Source organism: Dipodomys spectabilis, unplaced genomic scaffold (genome assembly GCF_019054845.1).
Source record: "Dipodomys spectabilis isolate Male_0828 unplaced genomic scaffold, ASM1905484v1 ptg000008l, whole genome shotgun sequence".
Lineage (NCBI taxonomy): Eukaryota > Metazoa > Chordata > Mammalia > Rodentia > Heteromyidae > Dipodomys > Dipodomys spectabilis.
Window position 1 is genome coordinate 3,953,332 of NW_024870685.1, and position 14,009 is coordinate 3,967,340.

The 14,009-nt window shown below is 33.3% G+C and overlaps 1 pseudogene; it reads left to right on the top strand.

Annotated features, from left to right (window-relative positions):
• The first annotated feature begins 292 nt into the window (after positions 1-292).
• LOC122124943 lies at positions 293-390 on the top strand (annotated as a pseudogene).
• The last annotated feature ends 13,619 nt before the right edge of the window (positions 391-14,009 follow it).

The following is a 14,009-nucleotide window of genomic DNA, read 5'->3' on the forward strand; positions in this document are numbered from 1 at the left end:
AGTTGATAAGTAAGTACTTGAAAAGCCATCACCTTTGGACTTAGCTATAAAGGCTTCAAAATATGATCAAATTTAAAATGAAAAAGACAAAATAGTAATTGACAGAAAAATTGCAAATGTGAGCAATCCACCAAACAATATAAGTTTTTTCCACTATAAACAGAAATTTAGAGAAATAAGATCAATAACATTTTTAGGAACAATAAGGGTTCATTGTTACAAATAGGCAACCAAGGATATATGCCTGTATAAAGATTGCATCATTAGCTACTTAAATTTAGAGGATACTACATGCTTCAGCAGCAGGTCGACCAAATGACATCAATACCAAGATTAACATGGCACTTGCACAAGGATAATATAAAAATTTGTGAAGTACTCCATATTTTTCATTTTTCAGATGCAAGAAATGAAAAACAGTTATTAAAAAGTTGATTACAAAAGTACAAGTGTAACAGCACATATAATTCATAGAATTAAAGGTTAGTTTGACATCAGTGTTTAAATCTTCACCTTAGAAAGGCCATTACATAGCATAACCTTTACAAAACTTGAAATTAGATAACATTGTCATCTTATCCCAAAGAAATAAAATACTATAAGGACCTAGGGAAAAAAAAGGAATCTTAAACTTTTTCTGTATGGAATGCAATTTGAATGGACACATTTATTAATTAACCTATATATTATAAAACAATGTAGAATTCCAAATATTATATCTAGGAGAGAAGGAAATGGATTATGGACATTATACAAACATAGATATACTTTTTTCAGACAAGCACCAGGAATAACTTAAGTTTCTATACTATTCATTTCCACAGATAAGTTAAAATTATTTCTGATTTAAAAAAATCACAAACTCTGCAAAAAACATTATAGATGTATACAAACAACTCTTGAATACATTTTGACATCAATGTCATGTAATTCACTTGGAAGAATAACATGGAATCCATGATTTTTTAAAGTAAAATATTGCTGTTGCTTTGCATTGTGAAAATATTTTGTAGGGACATGAATGATGAACTGGCAGTTTTGAAATTTAAGAAACTTAACCAAACCATTAGGACTTTTGGAGGGACACAAAGGATGAACTGGCATTTTTGAAATTTAAGGAACTTAACCAAACCATTACGATTTATGAGAACAATTTGTAAAGCCTTTCACAACTTCAAAGAGGTAGTGATACATACTTATCCTTTTGGCAATATCAAATGCAGTTTCTTCCAAGTTGTTCTTCAGACCTTGTTTGATATAATTGTTCAACAGAAGTAGATACAGCATATCTTTGCTATTTCTATTCCCAGCAGCAAGATGCAAGGTGGTCAAGAGGACTTTAGTTTGGGCATTTGTATCTGCATCATGATGAAGTAAGAAAGAAACCGCTCTGGTATTATTCCACATATAAGCACTGTGCAGGGGTGTCCAGCTATTCACAGTTATTACATGACTGTCTGCCTTGAGCTACCAACTTATGGACAATATCTAAGTGTCCACTGTAGGCTTCTCGATGAAGAGGGGTATACTCATCCTCATCCCTAGTATTTATATGAGTGGCCTTTTTGGAAAGTAGTCTCCACACTGTAGTAAGCCGATTAATTTCGGCATCCCAAAGAAGAAATTTACTTGGATCCTTCTCCATTTTTGTCTTGTAATTGATACCATTTCTCACTTTTCATATTGTTCCTTGTCTTCATCAGAATTGCCTAACCAGAGACTTTGAGTACCAGTGGGAGTGAAGTGTCAATGAATTTCCCGTATAGTTCACGTTGGTTGAACTGGTCGGAAAAATCCGGTGAATTTTCGGTATGTATTTCACCGTGATTTATTTTCTCTTTTTCCATTTTTACTATTCTAAATTATTCTACCTGGAGAGTAGGGATTGATAGAGAGCAGAAAAAGATTTTGCTCCGTATTCAAAGATACAGACTGAAAATGTGGACCAGTGGTATCTTCATGTGCAGCTTATTCTAGGAATGAGAACATAGGAAACAATACCTTCTATGTAAATGATTTGGGAAATACCATGAAATAGTGTAAGTGAACTCACTATTCAACATAAGAGCTTTCTAATAGATCCATAATTCATTGGTACTCAAATTAGAAAAAAATGTATAATGCAGTGGTAAAATAGAAGTACTTTGCATAACTACTTAAATTCCTTGTTTTTTTAAAAGACACTTGTTTTCATATAAAAAAGTAGGCCTGTTTATTGTCTTTAGGTGAATTTCACTTTTCTTCTTGGAGAATATAATGATCAAAGCAATAGTTCAGAATCAGCAAGCAATATTTCAGAATCATGCTTCCAGCACAAGTGGATCACCAGTAAGTAATACTCGATACCATTTTCCAAAAAGATTTATCACAGATACAATCAGCCTGCCTTCTCTAGTTACTTTCCTAGCCTGGACCTATTCCTTCATTGTACAGGAAAAGTGTGATTCCACTGATTTCAGTCAGATCTGTTACTAGAATTATAAAGGATTTAGATGTTTTTTTAAATTAGTTGTGGGGTCTGAACTCTGGGCCAGGGCACTGTCCTTGAGCTCTTCAAATCAAGGCAAGTGCTCTACCACTTGAGCCACAGCACCACTTCCAGATTTTTCTGTTTATGTGGTGCTGATTTGGGAAATGGCAGGGCAGAAAGTGAAATGATACAACCGAAAATATAAAAGCAAAACAAATTAGGATAATTATGGAGCAATTATATTATCTATGAGAAACATGAAAGAGAGAGAGGAAAAGAGATACAGTTGTGCAATGACCTATCTAGCCACAAAATCCATGCTTCTGATCGATTTACAGAACAATTTTTTTAAAGAGATGGAAATAGAATTTATTTATTTACTTTAAATTAGTAAACACATTTTTAGTAGCCTACATAAAGAGACATACCTTTGACTAAATTACAGACAAGAATTTTAATCCTTGGGCTGGGAAGGTGGCTCATGGTATAGTGCTTGCCTTGCAGCTTACTAAAGTGTGGAGACTACTTTCCAAAAAGGCCATTCATATGAATACTAGGGATGAGGATGAGTATATCCCTCTTCATAGGGAAGCCTAGAGTGGACACTTAGACATTGTCCATGAGTTGGTAGTCAAGGCAGATATTCATGCAATAACTGTGAATGGCTGGACACCCTGCACAGTGCTTCTATGTGGAACATATTGCAACAGCACACACACATACACACACACATACACACATATACACACATATACACACACATCATCAGATTTCTTCCTAAGTATTTTTTGTGTATGTTCTTAAGAAGAAATTTACATTACTAACTTGAATTTCTGACAGGACAAGATCATCACTGTACATCTTGCTTCTATGCTCTGAGTTTTAAATTACTATCTAAGTATGTGCATTAGATTAGTAGAGGAAATAGTAGGATCCACACTGGTGGCTCATTTCTTTAATCCTAGCTAATCAAAAAGACAAAATCTGATGATTGTGGTTTGAAATCAGACCAAGAAAAAAAGTCTATTAGATTTTGATTTGAAAGTAACCTGTAAAAGCTAGAAATGGATCTGTGGTACAAGCAGTAAAATGCTAGCCTTGAGAAAACTAAAACAAAAAAATAATTCTGGGACAGAGCCAGGTCCTGAGTTCAAGCTCTAGTATTAGCAACAAACTAATGAATTAATTAATTAACTAAAAATAAATTAAGTGGTCACATGTGGAGTGGAAGGTAAAATGTAACAACCATGGTGACGGCTTATGTATTATTTTGTAATAAGGCAAATTATCATTTGTCCTAATCACTAACATTTTATTTGAAATTTTTTGTACAATAAACCCTGAATTTGGCATGCGTGTATATGTGTGTGTGCATGTGCTCACCTGTGTGTATGTGTATATGTGTGCTTTGTGCTGTTTGTGCTGTTACAATGTTGCTTGCCAATGTGGACAGGGTGAGGCTTAAAAGAGCTGTTGTTATGTTTTTATTTATCAGTGTTCCATTCTGTCATTTCAGTGGAACCACCCTTCTGTACATTTTATTTGTCAAATGATAACAATATCATTATCAAAGCATTTACACAATTAAGTTAGATAAAAGAGATCACTTTCAGCTCTTAGTATTTGTTAGGTAAGAAGATACACATATAATTAGGTAGTAAGTTATTGCTGTAAGATGACTGTCAGTACAAAATATGTATTTGACCTCTTAAATTGGTTATACTTTTAAGATATACTCATGGAGTGATTTTGAGTGACTTGATCAAACAGGTATTACTTTCTGGTTATTCCTGTGAAACACAAGGTGGATAAACTCTTTTCGCATTTCTATTGAAAATAACGTTTTTTGTAAGATCGTATCTATTCACACTAATATAATAAACCCCGTATTTTTAAAGTTTGAATATCCCATCATATTGACTGAAAATCAATATTGTGGATATACTTGTTAGATATACATTTCAAAAATAAAGAAACAAAAAGAATGTGTCAAGTGGCGCTGTAGCTCAAGTGGTAGGGCGCTTGCCTTGAGCTGAAGAGCCCAGGAACAGTGCCCACGCCTACAGTTCAAGCCCCACGACCGAAAAAAAAAAAAAAAGCACGTGTCATCTCCAGATTGTGGATGCATTTGAAGTTGTTTTGTACATACAAAGATTTCTTCATTAATAGTACTTTTGTTGGAGTAAATATCACAAATTTAACAAGTAAGGCTTTTTGAATATCTTTTTGAATATAAATAACATCTCAGAGCGAGTCTTACAAATTCTGAAAACCCTTTGAATATTTTATTATTATTTCAGTTCATTGACTATAGAGCTAAAGACATTTCTGCAATAAGCATTGTTAAAATCTGAAAAAGTAAGTGGGTATATAGGCTTTTTATGCATCATTTTATGGAAAGCCAGTTTTTATGAAACTAAAAGAAATAGAATAAAAGAATGCAAGTGAATTCGGGAAGCTAATTATTAGTATAACTTTGTTTTCTATTAGCATAGTCCTTTGAATCTAGCTGATGCAGTTAAATCATGTCCTTTGTGTCACTGTGCTTCAGTTATTTTTAGAATCTTTGTAGTTATAATAGTGAATTTGTAGTATAAATAAAGGTCTTTGAAAATGATTTGGATTAATCTTGTGTTTTGTGTCCTACTCCCAAGAAAATGAGTTATTTTCAAGTATTAATAGTTTATGACTGAATCTTCAGTATCATAAGGAATTTTTAAAAAATGTAGTAGTATTGATGTCTTTTTTTTGAGGGGGGGCGTTGGGTCCGGTAGTGGGGCCTGAACTCTGGGCCTGGGCGCTGTCCCTCAGCTCTTCAGCTCAAGGGAAAAGCTCTACAACTTAAGCCACAGCACCATTTGCAGTTTTTTATTTTTTCTTATGTGGTGCTGAGGAATTGAACCCAGGGTCTCATGCATGCAAGGCAAGCGCTCTGTCACTGAGCCCCTTCCCAGCCCTTTATGTCTTTTTAAAGCAATTGTATTCACAAGTTTGAGAATCTTTAATTCATGCTTAGGTCTTGGAGAGTATGATTTTTAACCTCTTGTTCCTAACATTAATGATAGGTCAGACGGCATTTTTGGGTATATGAAAGGTAAAATATTTTTCTGAGGTCAAAGTTGATTTTTATCAGTCTGGCTTTAATGGCATTTTAAAGTAGCACCTTTCTCTCAAAATATTGGGTATAAAAAGCAATCAAAACACTTCTAATGGTAAACCACTTAGGTGAGCTACAATGTAAAATGATTGGTCCATAAGACCTGCAGTCTCTTTCCATCAGGAATTTGGGAGGTCATTCTTTCAGTAAGACTTTGTTAAATAGTGATAGGGTCCCCAGGCAGTGCAGTGTTGAGTGAAGGGATACAATATGATTTCTACTATTTTGAGGTAGAAATTAAGAATGTTATACTTTAGCAGTTCCTTTCACCAGGGAGATATGCATTGATTATGAATTTTGAGTTTTCATATTACAGTTACCTATTTTCTAACAAAGATAAAATGAAATATTATGCGTGTACACAATAATTCTGAGAATTTCTCCTAGAAATTGTAGACTAAGTGCTGGTATTTTAGTCATAAAATAAAATGAGGTTAATTGATACAGTGGGAGATGGGTCTCAGGATAACACTTACCATGTGTGCAATGTTGTACTAGTAATTCCAACTCTGAAGACTTCAATATCATCATCTGAGAATTAATAATGTAAATAGTTCCACTTTATGGAATTATTGTGAGGATTAAATCAGATACCATAGTTAAAGTACGTGGAAAAACAATCAATTAGCATTTGGCACATTCTACCTGTTATTTTATCATTTGATGAATTCTAAGATTTTTACCGTGATTCTATACAGTGTCTCTTTATGATGTGCAATGTAGTGTATTGATATTCATTGCATTGATCACTTTTCTGTCACTATTAGGAAAATATCTGCAAAGAAAATTTCTTTTTTTTTCTTTTTGTGTCTGGTCTTTCTTTTTGTGCCTGAACTCTGGGCCTGGGCGCTGTCTCTCAGCTCTTCAGCTCAAGGCTAGCGCTCTACCACTTGAGCCACAGTGGGACTTCTGGCTTTTTTTTTCTGCTTATGTGGGGCTGAGGAATTGAACTCAGGGCCTCATACATGCAAGGCAAGCGCTCCAACACTGAGCTACCTTCCCAGCCCTGCAAAGAAAGTTTCTCAGGAGGAAACTATTATATTGACTCATGGTTTAAGAGAACGCAGTTTAAGATGTCTCCATTGTTTTTAAGTATATTTTTATTATCTTAACTAGTTGTACAAGGAATTTCCATTCAATAAATCATTTTTAAGTATAATGGATCTTTATATAACTTTTCCCTACCCTTCCAAACCTCACCCCACCTTCATTTTTACTAGTTTCATACTATCTGCCTTGAATATACTGTCTTCACTCTCTTCCTCCATAACTCTCTTTATTCCTTCTCTTTGATTTCCCCTCATATCTTCCAAGTGATAATTTCCTGGTATTCATTTTGTTGGATTAAAAGTTCAATTTTATAAAAATATACACCTTTTAAATACTCCTCTGCAAATAGCATGCTTTGGTTAATATTGTTGTGTAAACTTGTATAAAGTTCTAGCTTCCAAATATGAGACAGAACATGGGTCCTTTGTGTGTCTGGTTCTGACTCAGTTTACTTAACATTTTTTTAGATCTATCTATTTCTTTGCAAATAATGTAACAATCTTCATAATTGATAGGTGCAATCCAATTGTGTATATATGACACACTTTCTCCAACCATCTCTCTGCCAAAGGGCATCTGGGCTGTTCCCATAACTTGACTATGGTGAATAGTGCAGTAGTGAATATGGTTCTGAAAGTTTTTTTACTGTAACCTTTTGGAGGCATTCATCACTATCTTTCTGGGAGCAATCCTCTAACCTGTTTTCCAGAATAAACACATCTTTCCCTTCATCTCCATCACAACGTATTGCAAATCCTCAAAAACACACTACCCCATACAGATCTCAATAAGCTAAAACCACATTGTGCCCATATTCTTTCAATACATTTTTAATAATTGTACATATAATTTAGTGAGAACCTTCTATGTACTTTCCTAATGTGTAAATGAGGGAAATCACAACAGAGTAAAAGTAAGATATATGCAATTTAAATAGTTATTATCATATTTAAAATCTTGTTAAGCTGTAACTCATAGCCTCACTTACTATTATTTTAATCTTTATTTGATTATCTCCTAAATTATAACAGGTGAGTTAAATACAAAGGCAAAAAGTGTGGTTTGATTTTGACATTCATGTGTAAGGATGCACAATATGGGCAAATAGATGGATTGGAATTAATAGCAATTATCCATTTTGGTAAAGTAGAGATAATTTTCCCAAACTGATTCTCACAATTCATATTCCATTCAACAAAAAGAAACGTGTAACAATTCCTTTTGTTTTGCACTTTATTAACTTTTGTTTCCATTTTATTTAATAATGAAGGATGATTTCATAAATCTACTGTAGATACAAAAATATGTTAAAATATTTCTATCTGAATGCATTGATACATACATACACATATATGTTACACAGGTTACAGTGCTAATTTATAACTTCTGTAACTGTACAATTTACTAAATTATTAAAAACATCGATGGCTCATGCATGGAATCCTGGTTACTCGGGAGGATGAGATCTGACGATCATGGTTTGAAGCCAGCCTGGGCAGGAAAGTCCATGAGCCTCTTATCTCCAAACAACCAGCAGAAAATCAGAATTGGAACTGTGCCTCAAAGTAGTAGAGTGGTAGCCTTGAGAGAAAAAGCTCAGGACATCACCCAGGCTCTTAGTTCAAAAACTACAATCTACCAAAGAAAATCTATTTAATTTACACCTGTGTAAGCAGAGTATTTCCATCACCCAAATGCACATCCATGCTCATTTGCAAGGTAACTCTGCTTTGTCTGAAGTATCAATAAATATTATAACTTAAGTAGAAAGCATTGGAACGTGGGTTCATTCTATCTCTCTCATGGATTTTTCTCCACTCAAATACTCAAGTGTTACAATTATTCCAAGTATTTAAAATCATAGCTTTTTTTCTTTAATAACCCTAATATTAGAGTTTGAATTCAGTGTCTTGTGCTCCCTAAATGGGTGTTCTTACCACTTTGTCATGTGCCCAGCCCTAAATTATCCTGGTTATTTTTTAGATAGAACCTGGCTTCCTACTTGTGTATGACCTTGGCCTCAGTCCACTTCATGTTATTCATCCTGGAATTCAGAAAAACAGGTGCATGGCATTGTGTACAGCTCTTTCTGTACAGTCTGGGATTTAGCCACTGTCCTCACAACAGTGCACTCCCATGTACTCAGGATTTTCATAAGCTTGTCATATCTGATTATTTTTAACTCTTTGCATTTCCTGCAGGTTCATGAGTACTGAATTAATTTGTGTTTTCTTGGGTTGTTTCCTTTCATTTGAATCTATGTGTTGAGTTCCTCACTTTTCCTTTTGTTTCTTTCCCTCAAGTTCTTGTCTAAAGTACTGGGAAACCAATTCTTCTTTCTCAAGATAGTCAGGGTGAACATTATTTATTTCTAAGCAATTTCAGTAACATTTAAATACCTTCATACATATGAATGGTATACAAAAGCTAAGCGCTGAGAAGGGTGTTTTTATTTTCACGGCAGCCTTTGACATACACTGACAGATTATGAAATATTTGAAGATAATAAAAGTACAGATGCATGCCAGGAGGAGAAAAACCTATAATTAATTGTTTGACAGAGGCTTCCCGTCTAGTGAAAGAAATATATTGCTTGATGCAGGGTTTCACAAAATCATATTGCTAGGAAGAACCTAAACAATCATCTAATAATACAGACTTGAGAGTGATGAATTGACTTCCTGAATAATTTACTTTTGGGTCAAATAAAAGCAGGCTTTCAAAGAGAGAGTAGACTTTATAGAAACATGATGAATTTTATGTAAATAGGTCCTTAGCTGATTTTGTTAATTTGTGAAGTAATACAGGGGAATAAATTACAGCAAGGAAAAAAATTAAAGAATTTCACATGGAAATACTCATTTGTGTCTGTGTGCATGCACGTGTGAATACGCACATGCACATGTGCATGTGCTCATGCATGCATTCATCATTCTTGAGGCTTGAAAGTGTCTGGGAACTATTCCTAAACTTCTGTGCCCAAAGATAGTGGTCTACCATTTCAGCCACTGCTACACTTATGGGTGGTTTTTTTTTTTTTTGAGATAATTGCTTGTATTTTCATGATTGGACTGTCTTTGAACAGTGGTCTTCAGATATCAGACTCCTGAGTAGCTAGCTAAACTTATTCAACCTCTGAGTAGCTAGTTAAAATTCTGCCTGTCTTCTATGCTTCACTGCTCTTTTATTCTTTTCTTTAGGTATTCACAAGCCTAAGTCATATATATGTCTAGTTGCTTTAAAAAAATATTCTCACTGCTTGGCATCAGGGGCTCCCATGTGTACTCTTAACTACATAGCAGGCTTTAGAACAGAACTCAAGCCGAAAGTTTACTGAACTTCCTTCTCAGTCTATTACTGAACTTCCTTCTCAGTCTATAGCTGGGTGCATTGGATCATTTCCACCATCCTGTACAATATAGAGACTAAGTTTGGAAAGACTGAGGATCCAGATCAGTCAAGGTAGCAAGCTAGACAAGTTGGTGTGCAACTCTGATGCCATTGATGAAGGGAAAGTTAAAAGGACAGATCAGGTGCATGTTCTTTTGGAAAGGGAACCCCTCTCCTAAAATTAACCACTGATAAGACGCCATCCTAGAAAGAATAATATACCCCATGTTGAAATCCCCAAATTTCCCACAACCAAAATATGTACATACATTAACACCCAAAAACTTAGTAAAATCTGTTCTTTGCTCTAATATCAGCTTTATCTGATTATAATATGATGTGATATAATACTTTCTTCATTAAACTTATGATAATTTAAAAAGACCTAGAAAATTCTTTCTCACTTATTAAGTGCAAACGAATGGCAAATTGCCTAATTTCTTACATATTTGACTACCACAATAAATTCATCTTATGATTATTATTAATAGTAACATATTCTGATGTATTGCTTTACTTTGTAACAGTTTTTAAACTTTTTGCTTCTCTGCTGAATTTGAAATATTTAAATAGTATCATCAAAGTATATTCATTGGGTACTTAGGGCAGTTTTTTTACAGAGTTTTTAACCAATGGCTTCTAAGAATTCTTAATTGGTATATTATTTGGTTTATTTTTAATTTAAATTTAATTTTATTGTAATAGAAATGTACACAGGGGTTACAGTTATATAAATATGGTAATGAGTATATTTCTTAGGGAAGGAACATTGTTATCTCTTCCATCGATATTTGTGTTCACTCAAAACAAGAACTACTGATGGTTTTGCTGTTGCTACTGATCAATGGGTACTTTTGCTTTCTTTGTTCATGCATTTTTATTATAAAATTGATATACAGAGGGCTTACACTTAATTAAGTCAACTAAAGAATACACTTCATTTTATTTTCTAAATTTCAAATTTGAGCTTAAATGTTTTCTTTTGTTTCTTTAGGGTAATTCTTTTTGCAGAGTTGTAGGATTAGTTAATTTAATTTTGCATGATTTTTACACATGTAAATTATTCAGATACATATATTTTGCTCTTAAAATATTTAACATGTGACTATTTAAAAATTATTTTCTTAATTTTTATATGGTTAGTGGTTTTAAATAAATTTATTTTCTTATAGTTATGAACATATTTGTCCAGGTAGCAAATACTGTATTTTCAAGAAGCACATACTTTATTAAGAAAGGCTTCATTACCTGGTCACTTTTTGGAAATATTTGTACTTGAATTAAAAAAAAAATTGAGCTCGGCATGGTGATTTGTGGCATCCATTTTATAGCTATGGCGGGAAGTGTAAATAGGGTTTGTAATTCAGGAGAGACAGAAAATAGACGACCTTATTATAAAACTATTCAAAGTGAAATGATTAGAGATAAGCCATCCATAGTGTTATATAGAGCACCTCGCTATCATATTCTAAATCTTGAGTTAAAACACCAGTAACATCAATCTTTTGTCAAAGTAAAAGTACACATGTTTCAAAATGTTTGTTATTTAAAATTCATTTGCAAAGATTCTCATGTCTTCTATTAATTTCAATTTACTTAATCTATTAAAATCCAAGTATATTGTGACTATTTTATTTCTACTAAACTTTTAAATAGTATGAGCAATATAATGATTTCATATATTAACATACCTTTACTATTTGTGATACTTTCCTCTGTTTAATATGATAATATCAACATTCCAAATGTGTGTATGTGGTGTGTGTATGTGCATGTTTATGTGGTTTCTGTGTGTGTGTGCTTTGTGTGTACTTTGTAATGCTTGCGAGATCATACCATTGCTTCACATATGCTAGGCCAATGTTTGACCACTGAGTTATACTGTATAGTTATAATCCAAATAATGTTTTAAATCATGACTTTTAAACTTTCATTCCTAGTATACTTTTTCAAAATTATATGTGATAAAGTGTGATTCATAGTCTATCCACGCTAGCAAATTTATTGTTATTTTGAATATTTCCACTGCCTTTCCACTTTCAAAGTCTTGTGTTTGTTATTGATAAAGGTTTTACTTTGCTTCTTTTCTCTCTTCATTCTTTTGCCCTTTAGAGATTACCTGTTCTTTCCCTTATGTCTTTGGAAATTAATTATCATATTCCTATTACAATTTCTTTACATTGTAACAGGTATATACAATGCTTTATTTTCTATTTTATTTTTTCCCATTTTGGCTGACTTTTAGTCCAAACTATTAGATAGGCTAAAAAGAAACTTGACTCAGGACACTTTATTTTTCTCCTTCTTTTCTCTGAAGTCTTTCTGTTTTTTGAAACACAGGAGCTCTTATGTGGTCCATCATTCTTTCCACTCTCATTCTCCTCTGTTGTCCAGCTCAAGTTGTTATCATTCAGCTTTATTATGCTACAGCGTTATCTAAATCTTAACTCATTCCTAAATTAATTTTAGTTGTTTCAAGTATTCTCTAAAGACATATCTATATATATTCTATATATAATATCTGAGGTCTTGTGTTTTCACAAGGTACAAAATATGAGTGATTATCAAATATCTAGATATCTCTGCAGAATATTGGTTCATCTTCTCAATAAAATCGTATGTAAATTCAAGGAATACAGGTCAGTCAGAACAACCTTGTAAAATGGTGTAGCTTAAGCCTTCATACTAGCTTTGAATCTTATTACCATGTTTAGTAGTGAAGGAAACATAGTTCTACAATAAGAGCAGACACATAGAAGAATGTAACAGATTTGTCAAAAATAAATTCTTAGTTTTATGGTGAATAGATTTTGAAAAGTATCCCATGACTTTATGAAATAAAAATAGAATCATGAACGGGTGTATTGGCACTATTTTCTCTCGAGATTTAAAGAATGATCGTAGACTACTACCTCAATCATTTTTTTGTTTTGTTTTGTTTTTTTGTTACTCATGGGGCTTAACTTCCGGGCTTAGGCATTGTCCGTGTGCTCTTCAGCTCAACTCCATAGCCATACTGCTTGAGCCACTATACCACTACTGGTTTTCTAGTGGTTTACTGGAGATAAGAGTCTCATGGACTTTCCTGCCCAGGCTGGCTTTAAACCACAACACTCAGATCTCCGACTCCTGAGTAACTAGGATTACAGGTGTAAGCCACAGGCACCGAGCCTACCTCAATCCTTATACAAAAATTTAAAATAAAAAATAATTATAAAACTAAATGTGAGATGTAAAAACCTAAAAAACATAAATGTAAAAATTCATGACATTGGACAGTAAAGGTTTCTAAAACTTTGACGTGGAAAGCATTAGTGGCTAAAGAAAAGCAAGAATAAACTGGATTATATCAAGTGATAACTTTTCATAATTCAAAGGACACTATAACCGAAGTGAAAACATCCAACAGATGGAGGGAACATATTTGTTAATGCTATAATGTTAATGCTACAATGATTCTGAACCTTAAGCATTTTTATATCTTCTAATTCTATATAAAGTTTTGCCTGAATAGGATATTTCTTTAAAGAACATATGTAAATTAATACTCAAGATGAGGAGCATATGAAATAAGCTCCTCTTTAGTATCTAAGAAAAAAGAGAAAGAATACTGACTAGTATGACCCTAATATAAAAAGATGACCCAAAATATAGTAATGCATTTGTGGAGAAATTGATATACTCCTCATATTGATTTTATTTGTATAATACTGCAATCATTTTAGCAACCAAGTTTTCAAGTCTTCAAAAGGTCAAACAGAATTGTATAGGATCCATTCATTACACTTCTATAAATGTATTAAAGAGAAGTAAGAAACGTGTTTGGAGAGAGAATTGTAGTTCATTGACAGTGCACTTGAATAGTATTTGTGTGACCCTGGAAATAATCCCCAAAAACAAATTTTGAAACGACACTCTATAGAGGATGCATGCTGGACAAAT